This window comes from Martes martes (assembly GCF_963455335.1).
Source record: "Martes martes genome assembly, chromosome: 1".
Lineage (NCBI taxonomy): Eukaryota > Metazoa > Chordata > Mammalia > Carnivora > Mustelidae > Martes > Martes martes.
In genome coordinates this window covers 171,935,466-171,950,431 of record NC_137888.1, presented here as the reverse complement: position 1 = coordinate 171,950,431, position 14,966 = coordinate 171,935,466, and the positions used below count along the sequence as shown (strand labels likewise).

At 39.8% G+C, this 14,966-nt stretch overlaps 1 pseudogene across 1 annotated transcript; it reads right to left on the bottom strand.

The window, feature by feature from the left end:
- Positions 1 to 12,968: 12,968 nt before the first annotated feature.
- LOC308348284 (glyceraldehyde-3-phosphate dehydrogenase-like) lies at positions 12,969 to 13,973 on the bottom strand (annotated as a pseudogene). Its single transcript has one exon. The product of its transcript is annotated as a glyceraldehyde-3-phosphate dehydrogenase-like (transcript).
- Positions 13,974 to 14,966: the final 993 nt, after the last annotated feature.

Below are 14,966 nucleotides of genomic sequence, written 5' to 3'. Positions count from 1 at the left end.
GTCAAATAAATAAATAAAATCTTAAAAAAAAAAAAAAGAAAGAAAGAAAGAAAGAAAAGCTCCTATAGAATATGGCCAACATGTAGGGCTCATGCAAGTGGCATGCTCAAAAGTGAGGCTAAATGACAAACTTCTTGTTTTCAAAATCAAAAGTGGGCATATAAAACCATTAACTGCTCGCTGGAAAGAGGTGAAATATCTGACCTCAGCACTGAGAAAGCCCTGATGACAGAATTACTTAACATAGCTTCACTTAGAGAGTCTTCCTGAAGGGGCTTTAAGATAAAGAGGACTAAAATGAAGGAGAATACAGATTTTCAAGAGGAATGGGACAAATGCTGAGGTTTCAGATGTGGGATAAGTGAGAACAGACTCCAGCAGAGGTTAGCAAACTGTGGCCTCCAGACAAAATCTGCCCACTACCCATTTTTGTAAATAAAGTTGTATTAGAACACAGCTATGCTCACTTACTACATATTATCTATGGCTGTTTTCATGCTGCAACAGCAGAACTGAGTTGTTGCAACATATGGCCTGCAAGGCCTAATATATTTACTAAATAGCTCTTTAAAGAAAAAGTTTGTTGAACTCTAAAGTAGAGTGTTCTATATTAGAGGTTCTTAAACTTCAGCAGGTATCAGAGTCACCTGAAGGCCTTGTTAAAAGTTGGATTCCTGAGTTCCCTAGATTTTCTGACTTAAAATATCTGGGATAGGGTCTGATCAGTTGCATTTCTAGCAAGTTCCAATGACCACACTCTTTAAGTTTATTCTGAACAGATGCACCTAGTAAGAGTGATTTAAGGAGAGCGGAGAGGAAGAACAGTTGGTTAAAAAACTGTGTTTGAGTTTGAAAAAGAACACAGTTGGGCGCCTGGGTGGCTCAGTGGGTTAAAGCCTCTGCCTTCGGCTCAGGTCATGATCCCGAGGCCCTAGGATCGAGCCCCGCATCGGGCTCTCTGCTCGTCGGGGAGCCTGCTTCCTCCTCTCTCTCTGCCTGCTTCTCTGCCTACTTGCAATCTCTGTCTGTCAAATAAATAAATAAATCTTAAAAAAAAAAAAAAAGAACACAGTTGGGCAACTTACACTACCTGATTTCAAATCTACTATACAGTGTGTGCTACTATCATAATGATAGACTACCAGATTAATGGAACAGAATAGTCTAGAATTAAGCCATCACATATACATATTCAACTGATTTTTTACAAAGATGAAAAGGTAACACAGTGAAAAAAAGATTGCCTTTTCAACAAATGGTGTTGGAACATTTCAATATCCATAAGCAAAAATATATATAAACTTCAGTTCACTCTTCACACCATACATAAAAAGGAGAAGAGCAGCTTTTCCCTCATGGTTTGTAGTAAAGATAAACCCAGAAGCAGATTAGGTCAGACACGGGTGCATAAACTACACCTCAACGTTTATACAAAAGAGAAAATAAAAAAGAAATTTGACAGATATGATAACAGAGTGTTCTATGCCATCCACCCAAACTCTATATTAATATCAGGGAAAAACTGCTGAGGCTCTGTCATGAAGAGTACTCAGTCCTAACATGAAAAGACAAATCTTAACTTCCAGTTCACACTTTAGCAAAAGGAATTATTCAAACATCCTTAAACAGAAAGGATATCTATTTTCAAGTATTGCTGAATGAACACCATACTCCATGTGACTCACCCCTCCCCACCACCATTACCCCACCACCATTTGCCAACTACTAAGGATTTTGCCACCATCAGCAGCAAGGGGTATTTGCAGATGCTCTGAAATCTATTCCAGGATTCTCTAATATACAGGGATATCCCCTCTTCATGCATTTGTCAAAGTGCTGGTCAGCACACAGGAGTCTGTATGAAGTAAGTACACAGAACAGGAAATAGAACTAAAAGCTAAGAGCTAATTCACTTTGAGGTGTTGGCTAAGTGATGGCTGGGCTTGAGTGTCACAAATGTATCTATAAGGAACAAACAAATCCAAAAATCACCTGAATAATTCAGGCCACAGGATTTCATCTAAATTAGACCAGACAATTATGTCAAAAATAAGTTAATCAACTGTTTATTCGCCTTGCCTTAGGAGAATATGAATATAGATGGTATTTTCTGGAGCATCTGAAGCAAGGAAACACAAAGAGGCAGAACCCAGGTCTGCCTACATCAAAGAAGACTCCACACTTGAACTGAGTCTTAAAGAGTCAAGATCCCCTTCAACAGACGAATGGATAAAGAAGATGTGGTCCATATATACAATGGAATATTACACAGCCATCAGAAAGGATGAATACCAACTTTTATATCAACGTGGATGGGACTGGAGGAGATTATGCTGAGTGAAATAAGTCAAGCAGAGAAAGTCAGTTATCATATGATTTCACTCACTTGTGGAGCATAAGGAATAACACAGAGGACATTCGAAGGAAAGGAAAAGTGAATTGGGGGAAATTGGAGGGGGAGACAAAGCATGAGAGACTGTGGACTCTGAGGAAAAAAACAGGGTTTTGGAGGGGAGGAGGATGCGGGGATGGGTGAGCCTGGTGGTGGGTACTATGGAGGGCACATATTGCATGGAGCACTGGGTATGGTGCATAAACAATAAATCTTGGAATACTGAAAAAATAAAATTAAGATGTTAAAAAAATAAAATGATACAAGTTGGTTATAATAAATAAATAAATTTTTAAAATAAAAAAAAATTTTAAAAGAATGACCAGCATTCCAGTTAGAGGTACTTCTCAGGTAGAAAGGACATGGAACTATGGAATGGGAAGAGTATGTTATACTCTGGGAAGAGTATGTTATACTCAGGGAAGAACATGTTCAGAGGTGAGAGATAGCAGTAGATAAGTTTAAGAGTAAGCAAGTTCTTCTGTATTTCAGAAACATGAGGTGCAGAGGGTGTGGTGGGAAACACGACTATGGTCAGACCATGACCTCCTTTTGCACCAGGCTGAGGCAAACACACTTTACTCTTGTAAGCACCTTTAACTAGAGGAGTGATGTTATCAAATGCATGTTTTAGAAAGATCATGTCAAAGGCACTATGATGGGCTCAGTGTGGCAAAATGGAGGCAGGGAGACAAGCTAAAAGGTTTCTGTGAGAAAAAGACTTTTTTTTTTTTTTAAGATTTCATTCACTTATTTGTCAGAGAGAGAGAGAGAGCGAGTACACAAGCAGGAGGAGCAGCAGGCAGAGGGAGAAACAAGCCCCCCGCTGAGCAAGGATTCCCCATGCAGGACTCAATCCCAGCACCCTGGGATCAAGGACCTGAACTGAAGGCAGATGCTTAACCAACTGAGCCACCCAGCATCCCAGAAACAGACTTGAGATAGGATAGTAGTAATGCAAGAAAGGGGAAAGAATAAAAAGTACTTAAATCTAGGGGCATCTGGGTGGCTCTGTTGTTTAAGCGTTCAACTCTTGATTTCAGCTCAGGTCATGATCTCAGGGTTGTGAGATCAAGCCCCATGTTGGGCTCCATGCTGGGTGTGGAGCCTGCTTAAGAGTCTCTCTCTCCCTCTGCCATTCCCCCACGCCCACTGCACACGTACTTGCTCTCTCTAAAAAGTTAAAAAAAAAAAAAAAAAAAAAAAAAAGGTACTTAAATCTAAATCTTGACTTGATTTGAATTATTGAAAAACTCAGTCCACAACACTGAGTGACTGATTAGACTTAAGGTACAAGGGAAAAAAGAGTTTTTTAAGATGATCCCCAGAATTCTGGCTTGGGAAAACTGAGTAACTTGTAGTGTCAGTGTCAAATCAACAATAAAAACACAAGGGAAGAAGTGGGTTTTGAAAAAAATATAAGGCTGACTTTGGCCATCTGTAGTTTGTGATGTCTATAGTATTTACATGTGTGTTTTCTAGGTATACACTCAAAACTACAGCCAATAATAAAAGTAAACTTTATCAAATCCCAGTCATCCTTCCAGGCACCTCCCTTATATAATTCATTTAATCTCGTAACAGTTCTGTAGGATAGGCACTATTAGCTCTATTTTGCAGATGAGAAAGTGAGGTTCAGAGAAGTTAAGTGACATGCCTGAGGTCATAGAGCAACAGTGGGTTTCAGAATCCCCTTTCCTAATCTCTAAGATATCTAGCCAAACTTCCTCAGTCAGATAACTAGCTAGTATTAGCTAGAATTAGAGTATGGTAGTCTGGAAATTAGATGTGGGTCTCCTGTGTAATTGGTAAGAATTCTGCTACCAAAATACACTTCCCTTTGAGCATTCAGTGAAAAACAAACTCATAATTTCCTAACAAAATAATAATAATAATACATTCAGTTAGCCTTGGAGGTTGGAGAATCAAGTAAAAAGGGTGAAAATGTATTTTATGTAACTGCTCTCCATTCCAGAAGTTGTCACAGGAATTCCTTTTTACACAGAGAATGGAATAAAAGAATGGGGTGCCACCAAGAGTGTGTCATATTGTGCTACCACATGTGGTCCTATGACTTATTTTGGTAAAAAAATTTAAAAAAAAAAACGGTTTTTAGCTCATTCAGTTTTTTCTTTAGCTTTGTTGTACATTACAGCATTTGCTTAAGGAAGACGCCATCTCCCCACCTCCCCTGCCTTCCTCCTTCCTGGTTACTACAATGCCAGGATGGACTCACTGCCTCCAAGGCTCCCAGTCTAAGTCACTAGTTACCCTGGGGAAGATGGTGATTTAAAAGATGGCCTGAATGTCATTTTCAAACTGAAGAAGTAATAGAAATTATACCTATTTGGGGATTTCACTCTGTATAAAAAGGTTGGACAGAGAGGAATGGATGAAAGAAGATCTGAGCTCTAGTCTCAATTCTTCCCTTAAGTAGGGCTATGACCTGGACTAGTCACATAACCTCTGTGCATCTCAGCCGCTTCATTTGCAAAATGAAGGCCTTGGATCAAATGATCTCCAAGTTTCCTTCCAGTTTTATAACCACAATTTTGCAAGACTCCCAGTAACTTCCTTGTGTCCAGGCAAAAGGAGCCCCTGTCATGGCACCCATACATTAGAGAGTTCCCAAGACCAAATCGATGAGCCTAGCCTTGGACCTGAATCCAAGCACCGAGGACATCAGAATTCTCTGTTCAACTGGCATTGAGCCAGCTTCTAGAGGCTGCTGCCTGCAGAGACTGAGAACTGAACTTAACCACGCAGGTTGAAATATCCACGTACATGGATGGATGTGGGCTGGCGGGAGGGTGTACAGGCTGCTGACTGGCTATCTTTGCTACCACATGTTGGCACCAAATTCCGAGAAGTCCACACCCTGGCCTTCCAAGTCATTATAATATTAATTGGTTACTGTAGGAGGACGAAACTTACCTTATTTAATAGTTTGTGAGCCTGATTTACAACTTTTAAATATTTAGATAGATATACCAAGTGCAAAATCATTTGTATTGTTGCCCTGGGCCCTGAAAATATTAAAAGTTGCCCTAGAGATTCACCTGCAAAAGTCTAACTCTTCAAACTGTAAGTTTCAGTTAAAACAGGTATAAATAATGACACAAGATATAGCTGAGCATGGTGGATAGGACACGTGTACATTAATTTGGAATCTAAAATGAATTGCCATTTTTTTTCTTTCAAAAATAAAAGATTGTGCCTATTCTTAAATGCTTTAAGGCCCCTAGGCTATTCTATTGGTACTCACAGGGCACCATTAATCAGTTATTTAAACATCATTAAGTCCAACTTTCAAGTAATGCCCACTAATGGAGTATTGAAAATCTAGTTATATAATTCCCCCTCCCCCTTTTTTTCCCCCTTTGCCATAAGATAAAGAGAAAACAGAGTTTAGAGAGTAAAATCTGGGACTTCAGAGATATGCTTCCATTAAACCATAAGAGAATCTTAAGGGTCTCAGGGAGCTAAAATAAATTCAGTGGGCTTTGTTCTGCCATGTATCCTCCCCAACTCTGCCATACACTCAGGTTCATATTCTCTTTAGCTTGCTTGCTCTTGCTCTCACTCTCATATTCATTCTTGCTTTTACACTCCTTCCCACATAGAGAGGGTTTCTCTTTTAAACTCCTTCATGCTGCTTGGCCTCTAGACTGGACACTGGCCCTCTACATACAACCTATTCAGGGATCTTTCTTTTAGTAACTCTCAGCCTTGCTCTCCCAAACTATGACCATTCCCACCTCCCAACGAGTTTCTTTTTTTTACTTTTCCTGGTCTATCTCAGGTTCCCTGAAGTGCATTCCCCAGAAACACTAATTCTGTAGACCAGCAAGGGGTCACATCCAGGAGTCTTCAAGTGCTAAAAATCGCCTGATGTGATTTACATATGGCACACTGAGAAATCATAATTCATTTCAAAGGAATGATTTTTGTAGTTCAAATTTCCAGCATGGGGCGGAACAATGGAAAGGCTGTTTTGGGACTTCAGGTATAGTTCCAGACACTTTGAATTGCACAAGTAGAGAGTAATCTTAGTCAACATCAGCACCACCCTTTATACTTAACAAAATAGGCTCAGATCCTTAATCTGAGACACCTCTCACAACAACCCTACAGGTAGATTTTATTTTTTCCATTTTACATAAAAAGAAACTGAGACTCAAAGAAGGTAACTCAGCAACTGAGACCCTCAACCCAGGTTATAAGCCCCCAGACACTCCTTTGGTTATCCTCAAGCAAACTCAACCAAGGGGCTTATGTTGGACCAAGGGCTGTGGTGCACAAGGGGACATTTGCTTGGGTCTTAGTGTGTGACCTTACACTTTTTGCCATTGATCAACTGGGAATAAGGGAGTTTACCAGCCTGGGAATTTTTCTAAACTACTTTGGAGAATTGCTCCAACCTGGGTACTAGAAGGAATTGTGCTTATATCTAAGGAACAGATTAAAAATTGAAAGCAAGGTATCAGAGGCAAAGACAGTTAAATTTAAGACATCCTCAACATATGAAATTAAGGATGCTTAGTAACATTTAGTGGTGTTTTGAAATCACCACATCCAGATTTTAAAAATAATAATAATATAGTTAAAACAAAAGAAAGTCCATTAAAATCTAATCATGTCCTTCTCCTTTATGTATTAAAATGAAAGCTGTGAGTGATGCTTTTAATTATAGTCCTGATGTTTTAGTTGCTGAGCAGTTTATTTAAAGTGACAGTATCACTTTCTTATTACACAATTACTCCTACTGAATTTGTAATGTAAACAAATAGGAAATAATAATTCAGGGACAGCAGTAAAATTGATAGTACTCACCAGATAATAATCTTAATGAATTTATTGCAGATTGCTGATTCAGACCTAATTTAGTTTGAGAGTGAACTAATTAGAGGGAAAAGAGTTACAGGCTTAGTTCTTTGGCAGGATCTGCATCTAAAGTCCTCATCGTGTTAAAGACAAAAAACGATGCAAGGAAAAATCAGTGTACACACTGAAAATCAGTATCAGTACAATTTTCCTACTCTCTTTAAGTTTGCCTATATAACTCTGAATATCCATGACCAATGGGAAGATGTTAAAAAGAAATAGGATTCTCATTAATTAAAACAAAGTGTAGGGACTTGGTCCACAATGTCATTGGCTACCTTATAAGTAGTAAATACCCCGTCAAAAAAGGCATTAAAGAAAAAAGATAGGGGGAGCCTGGGTGGCTCAGTCAGTTAAGCATCAGTCAGTTAAGCATTGAGCCTTCAGCTCAAGTCATGATCTCAGGGTCCTGGAGCAGAGACCTGTATTGGGCTTCCTGCTCTGCAGGGAGTCTGCTTCTCACTCTCCCTCTGCCTGCCACTCCCCCTGCTTGTTCTCCCAATGCACACAAGCAGGCGCACTCTCTCTGTGTGTCAAATCAAACAATAAATCAATAAAATCTTTAAAAAGCAAAAAAGAAACTCTAAAAAGAAAAAAAAAAAAAGATGGGGCACCTGATAGCTCAGTTGGTTAAGCATCTGCCTTCAGCAGATCTCAGTGTCTTGGGACAGAGCCCCGCAACCAAAATGGGCTCTCTGCTCAGTGGAGAATCTGCTTCTCCTTCTCACTCTCCTTCTTTGCTCTCCCCCTCTCTCCCTCTCTCTCTCTGATAAATAAAATCTTAAAAGAAAAAAGGAAAAAAGCAGATTCTTACACTAAGGGAAAGACATGGTTTCAAAATATTTTTGAAGGTCACTTCAACTTTAATGGTCTGTGATCTCAGACTCAGTGCTTCATTAAATCCAATTCCACCTTCCTAGGTATTTGCCAAAATAGTTGTCTTCCCTGGTTTAAAATATGCTAGACATTTTTCCATATGCTTTAAAAAATATTAGAAATGCTCTGCAAACTCTTCTGATTTAAAATAAGGTATGGTCATCTTGTATCATATACAAGGAAATTTTGTTGGTAAAATTTTGTTAGGAGACAGCCAGAGCTAAGAAGCAGTCAGTCTCATGAAGCAAGGAGTTAGGAGTTTTATATATCATGTTCCTTTTATGAGTTTCCCTAGAGAAATCATGTTGTATGCAAACTTCAGAAGGCACAGTCCTTGCTTACTGAACAGTTCATAACTGAAGCTTCAAAGAGATGATCTGAACCTCAAATATAACCCCATCCTAATATAAAGACAGACTTTTATATGTTCACAATGTTCACATGCACACTCAAAATAACCAATAATGAGTGAATAATGATTTTCAGCTGCAGGAGGTGATGACAGGCTTCTTTTACTTTTCATTGTTTCTTTGAACCTAACAACAACTAAAGATGCTGGCGAATTACTTAATGCAAGATACATTACCCTACTCCAGCCCAGTAACTGCCATAAAAGCTTCCATATCTTCTGTGCTCAATTGAAGACTGCTGAAAGTCTTCAAATGTTCTAAGCCTTGGGTCTAGCAGACAGAAATGTTTCCCTTCTATAAAATGGGGGAGTGCATACTGAAGTTCCCTCCAAAGTTAATAATAGTGAGAAATGTAGCAGTTGAAAGTTAATATTTAGATCCAAAACCAACAATAATAACAAGAGATACCACAGTTAATAACTGTAATAATGATTATAATGATTACAAACTGATAGATCAATTGTAATAAATGTTTCAATAGTAAGTTAGAGCATAACTTTATGATAAAAGGTTACTAAGGAAAGAGAAGAAAAAGTGTTTATACAAGCATAGGTAACTGTAGATACATGTGAACGGCTAGAATTATCAACAATGCTGATTTAAATAGGATTTTCTTGTTTATTTAGTAACATGTCTCCAAGGAGAAAGATGTGTATGGTGGGTGGGACTAGGTACATAATGGGTAAGAGAGCAGGCTGAAAGATAAACTGCTCAGGGTCAGATCCTAGCTCATCTCTTAGTGCGATTTCAACACGGCTACTTTGCTTAACCTTCCTGAGCTTTATTTTCTTCAGGTATAAAACACAAAAAGTGTTTGTGAGGGTTAAGTGGAGTCATCCATGTACAGTGCTTAAACTAAAGCACAAGATAAGCACCCTATTATGCCAGGGCTGCCATAGGTGCTTTGCTTATGTTAATCTGAATAAACACTACAATTAATAGATGTTACATGTAAAAAATGTTAGCTGTTATTGGCTATTTTTATTATGTTGGATGTATAAAGTTACTAATATTTCACCATTTTGACCTGCAAAAGCAAAAATTCGGTGGGTTTGATCTGATACTCTATGAACTGAAGACACACGAGCAATTTGGTCAAATCAGTCTGTTAAATGAGAAAATGAGAGAAGTGGATAAACCAACTGTTTATACAATCAAATCTAAAATATTAATCCAGGGGTGCCTGGGTAGCTCAGTGGGTTAAAGCCTCTGCCTTCGGCTCAGGTCATGATCCCAGGGTCCTGGGATTGAGCCCCGCATTGCATACATCCGGCTCTCTGGTCAGCGGGGAGCCTGCTTCCTCCTCTCTCTCTGCCTGCCTCTCTGCCTACTTGTGATCTCTGTCTGTCAAATAAATAGATAAATAAATAAATAAAATCTTTAAAAAAATAAAATATTAATTGACGAGAAATAGTCTCTGCATATAATAAGCTGGGATCCTTATTATATCTACATTCCTGGTCTCAGGACAGAGACAGGAAAGCTAATTTGGAAGGGCTGAAATTGGGAGGAGGGAAACCTGAGTACTCCACACCCGCCCATTGCTACACTTTTCTGATTATCATCCACATTTAACTGCCCACTTGTCCAGCTCAAGGCTAACTTTGTCTATTTGGGCAGAGGTGGTGGATGTCTATGGGAAGTGATTTCAGGGAAATTTTGAAAAGATAAGTATCTTAAAATAAAATGCCCCAAATCCAAAGTAGCAGTTATCATCATCTTGAGGTCAGAAATGATATTCCCAGAGAATCCTGACAAATTTGCAAACACATTACCTAAACAAGCTCATGCTTAGCTCATTTAGTACTCACTAAATAGGGTCTCAGTTTAACAGATTGCTAATGGAATAGGTGAGACGACACATATGTTGTGATGAGGCAAGTGATGGAAAAGGTTAAAATACACACAGTGAAACAAGAGAGCAGGAGGCTTGGATTAAAGACTCAGGATGTCTCAGAACTAAACTGGGAAAGAAAACTAAAAATAAATGATCCAAACATACCTGGTTTAACACTATCTCCCCACACTCTCCCTAATCCTCTATACTCCGGATCAGTGATAACACCTTCCACATTTCCTGGCCCCCCACTGTATCCCTATTCTTTGGCTGGTCTAAAATCGGACTTTCCTCAAACTGAGATAATCTCAAACTGCCTTTTTTTTTGCCTAATATAAAGTAACTGCTTTCATCTGAGCATCTGCAAAATCAATTTTCCTCACCCTACACTTTGGAATGCATGTTTAAATATAGCCGCAGTAGCTGTTACGCTTAACAATATCAGTGAATTGCACTCCAATTTAACTTTTTCAAATAACCATCGATGCCACCTTAAAGTCCCTGAGTTGAATGATCACTCTTTTTCTTTTTAAATTGGAGAAAAGCATCCTCTGAACCTTAAACAGTTTTTAAATGAACAAGAATCCCTATCCGGAGTTTGGGGTTGTTTTTGTGTGTGGGTTCTTGTGTTTTTTTTTAATGAACTGAACACAGGCATTAACACAGTAACAGTTGGTTGCTAATCATTAGCTGGAGAAAACTACATTACATGGCTAATGGAAACACTAGGGAGGCACGGGGGAAATAAGAACTATGTGTTGGCAATAGCAATGTGTCTGTAGGTAGCTACAAGTTACCAAGCAGGCTTGCGTTACTATAAACAATACAGAAGCAAAAGAATTATTATAACATCCTTTCGGCCTCCTGAGAATATACCATATGAGGCATCCCAGGCCTGTGAAGGCTAGTAAGGAGTAGCTTTGGCATTACTGAGGAATGCTTTGTTGACATGTTTAGCAGAAAAGTGACCAATGACAGCAATAGCAATCCCATACAATGATACAATACTGTATCACTGAACTTCTTTAATTTTTTTACAGTTTCTTTTAGCTTTATTCCTATCTTTTACTTTATTTTTGTATTTAAATTCAATTAGCCAATATAGAGTACATCACTAGCTTTTGATGTAGTTCAATGTGACCTCCTTTAATCTTGACAACAACCCTAAGAAATGAGCATTATAAATGAGGTTCAAAGAGGTTGGAAAGGGACCTGCCCAAGGTCACACAGATAATAAATGATGGAGGTCAAATTTTATTCAATATTACTCAATGAACTTTTACTGAATTCCCTTCCTGTGCAACATTCTGTGCTAAGCACTGGTGACACCAGAAAATAAGACACAGTGCCTGCCTTCAGAGAACACAGAGCCTGCTGCAGACAACAGGTGGTTATTCATTCACTCACCAACTTCTAACTGTTGGGGTCTTCTGTGTGCTCAGTCTCACTGGGGTACTGAGAAATGAGCAACACACAGAATAGACAATGTTCCTGGTACCCTGGAGAGTGCATTCTAGTAAGGTCAGATAAGTAATTTAAAATAAACAACACAAAGGCTATATATTCTATGACTCCAACTATGGATATTCTGGAAAAGATAAAACTATAGAGACAATTTTATTTTTTTAATTTATTAATTATTTTTATTAACACATAATGTATTAACTGCCCCAGGGGTACAGGTCTGTGAATCATCAGTTTACATACTTCACAGCACTCACCATAGCACATACCCTCCCCAATGTCCATAACCCAATCACCCTCTCCATATCCCCCACCAGCAACCCTCAGTTTGTTTTTGAGATTAAGAGTCTCTTATGGTTTGTATAGAAACAATTTTAAATATTACTTATTGCCAGGAGTTTTGGAGAAAAATGAGAAAGGGAGGGATAAAAAGGATTTTTAGAGCAATAAAACCATCTGTATGATACTGTACTGGTGGATATATGACATTACATATACATCAAAACCCATATTGCTATATAAGGCAAACATTGAACCCTAATATAATCTAAGGACTTCATTTAATGTATCAATATTGGTTGAACTGTAACAAATGTATTATACTAATGCAAAATATTAATAGTAGGGGAAACTGGGTGGTAGGAGGAGAAGTGGGTAAAAGGGCCTCTCTGAACCATCTCCTCAATTTTATATAAACCTGAAACTCCTATAAAAAAATAAAGCCTATGGGGGTGTAGGGATAGGGTAGCTGGGTTATAGACCTTGAGGAGGGTATGTGCTACAGTGAGTGCTGTGAAGTGTGTAAGCCTGATGATTCACAGACCTGTACCCCTGGGGCAAATAATACATTATATGTGAAAGCCTCTTAATTAATTAATTAATTAATTAACTCATGTAGGTCCTTACCTGGCACAATAAGTTTGGATTTTATTTCACTGAAAGGAAAAGTTAATGGAGGATTTTCAGCTAGAATTGACCTGACTTCTTTTACTCTTTTTTTTTTTTTTTCCTGGCTAGGTTCAGTATACTTTATGGATGGTATGACAAGGTAGGGCTCCCCAAACCCTTCCCCTTATTCAGTAGATCTAAATGGAAACTGTGGAGGTCAGGAGATTCTCAGTGTGTTGGGGGATGAGGTGGGGCAAGGACTCCCTTTGTTGTAGCCAAATTCATTGTCATACCAGGAAATGAGCTTGACAAAGTGGTCAATGAGAGCAATGCCAGCTCCAGCATTAAAAGTGGAAGAGGGGGTGTCATTGTTAGAGTTGCGGGAGACAACCTGCTCTTTGGTGTAGTCCAGAATGCCCTTGATGGAGCCCTCCAATGCCTGCTTCACCACCTTCTTGATGTCATCATATTTGGCAGCTTTCTCTAGGCAGCAGGTCAGTTTCATGATGGACACATTGGGGGTGGGGACACAGAAGGTCATGCCATTGAGTTTCCCATTCAGCTCAGGGATGACCTTGCTTACAGCCTTAGCAGCACCAGTAGAAGCAGGGACGATGTTCTGTACAGCCCCTTGGCATCAGACCACAACTTTCCAGAGGGGCTGTCCATGGTCTTCTAGGTGGCAGTGATGGCATGGATTGTGGTCCCAAGTTCCTCCACAGTACCGAAGTTGTCATGGATGACCTTGGCCAGAAGGACCAAGCAGTTGGTGGTACAGGAGGCATTGCTGACAATCTTGAGGGAGTTGTCATATTTCTATGGTCCGTGCCCAACACAAACATCCGGGCATCAGTAGAAGAGGCAAAGGTGATGACCCTCTTGGCCCCACCATTCAAGTGAGCCCCAGCCTTCTCCATCATGGTGAAGAACCCAGTGGACTCCACAACATACTCAGTACAAGTATCACCCCATTTGATGTTGGTGGGATCTTGCTCCTGGAAGATGGAGATGGGCTTCCCACTAATGACAGGTTTCCCATTCTCAGACCTGACTATGCCACAGAATTTGCCCTGGGTGGAATCATACTGGAACATACAGACCATGTAGTTGAGGTCAATGAAAGGGTTCTTGATGGTGACAATATCCACCTGCCAGAGTTAAAAGCACCCCTGATAACCAGGCACCCAGTACAGTCAAATCCATTTACTCTGACCTTCACCATTGTATCTTGGGGAGGTGGCTGGCACTGCACCAGAAGATATGGCTGTCTTTCAAAAGAGGAGGAGCAGAGATTTCAAAATGCTTTACATTTTGAAAGAACTGTGGCCCCTGTATGGAGAATGGATTGAAAGAAAGCAAGAGTAAAAGCAGACAGACCAGTTTGGAGGTGAGAAAGAAAAGCTTTGGGATATATTTAGCCTATAGAACCAAAGGGCTTACTGTTAATTAGATGAGCAAGATGAGAACAAGAGGGAAATCAAGGTGACTTCTAGATTTTTGGATGGAGCAGCTGAGTCACTGATGCTGCTATCAGGACTGGGAAGACAAAGAGAGGAAAAGGTTTGGTGACAACAAGGGTGAAATCAAAAATTCTGTTAAGGTTTGACATGTGGAAAAGAGTTAAAATATAATTACAATAAGTGCCACTAAGATAACGGCATATTCTAAATAATCTGAAAACACAGAGAAAGGAGAGACAAAATCTGTGAGAGGAGAGGGCAGGGAAGGTTTCACAGAGGATATGAAGTTTAGCTTGTATATTTAAAAACAATGAAGGGGAGAGGAGTCAAGATGGCGGAGAAGTAGCAGGCTGAGATGACATCAGGTAGCAGGAGATCAGCTAGATAGCTTATCTAACCATTGCGAACACCTACAAATCCAACGGGAAATCGAAGAGAAGAACAGCAATTCTAGAAACAGAAAATCGACCACTTTCTGAAAGGTAGGACCGGCAGAGAAGTGAATCCAAAGCGACAGGAAGATAGACCACGGGGGGAGGGGCCGGCTCCCAGCAAGCAGCAGAGCAACGGAGCACAAAATCAGGACTTTTAAAAGTCTGCTCCACGGAGGGACATCGCTCTGGAGGCTAAACTGGGGGAAAGCCCATGTGGGGTCAGTGTAACCCCAGGTCCCACGGGGTCACAGAAGGACCGGGTGTGTCTCAGTGTTGCAGAGTTCACAGGTATTAGAGCCGGGAAACCGGCTACAGAGACAG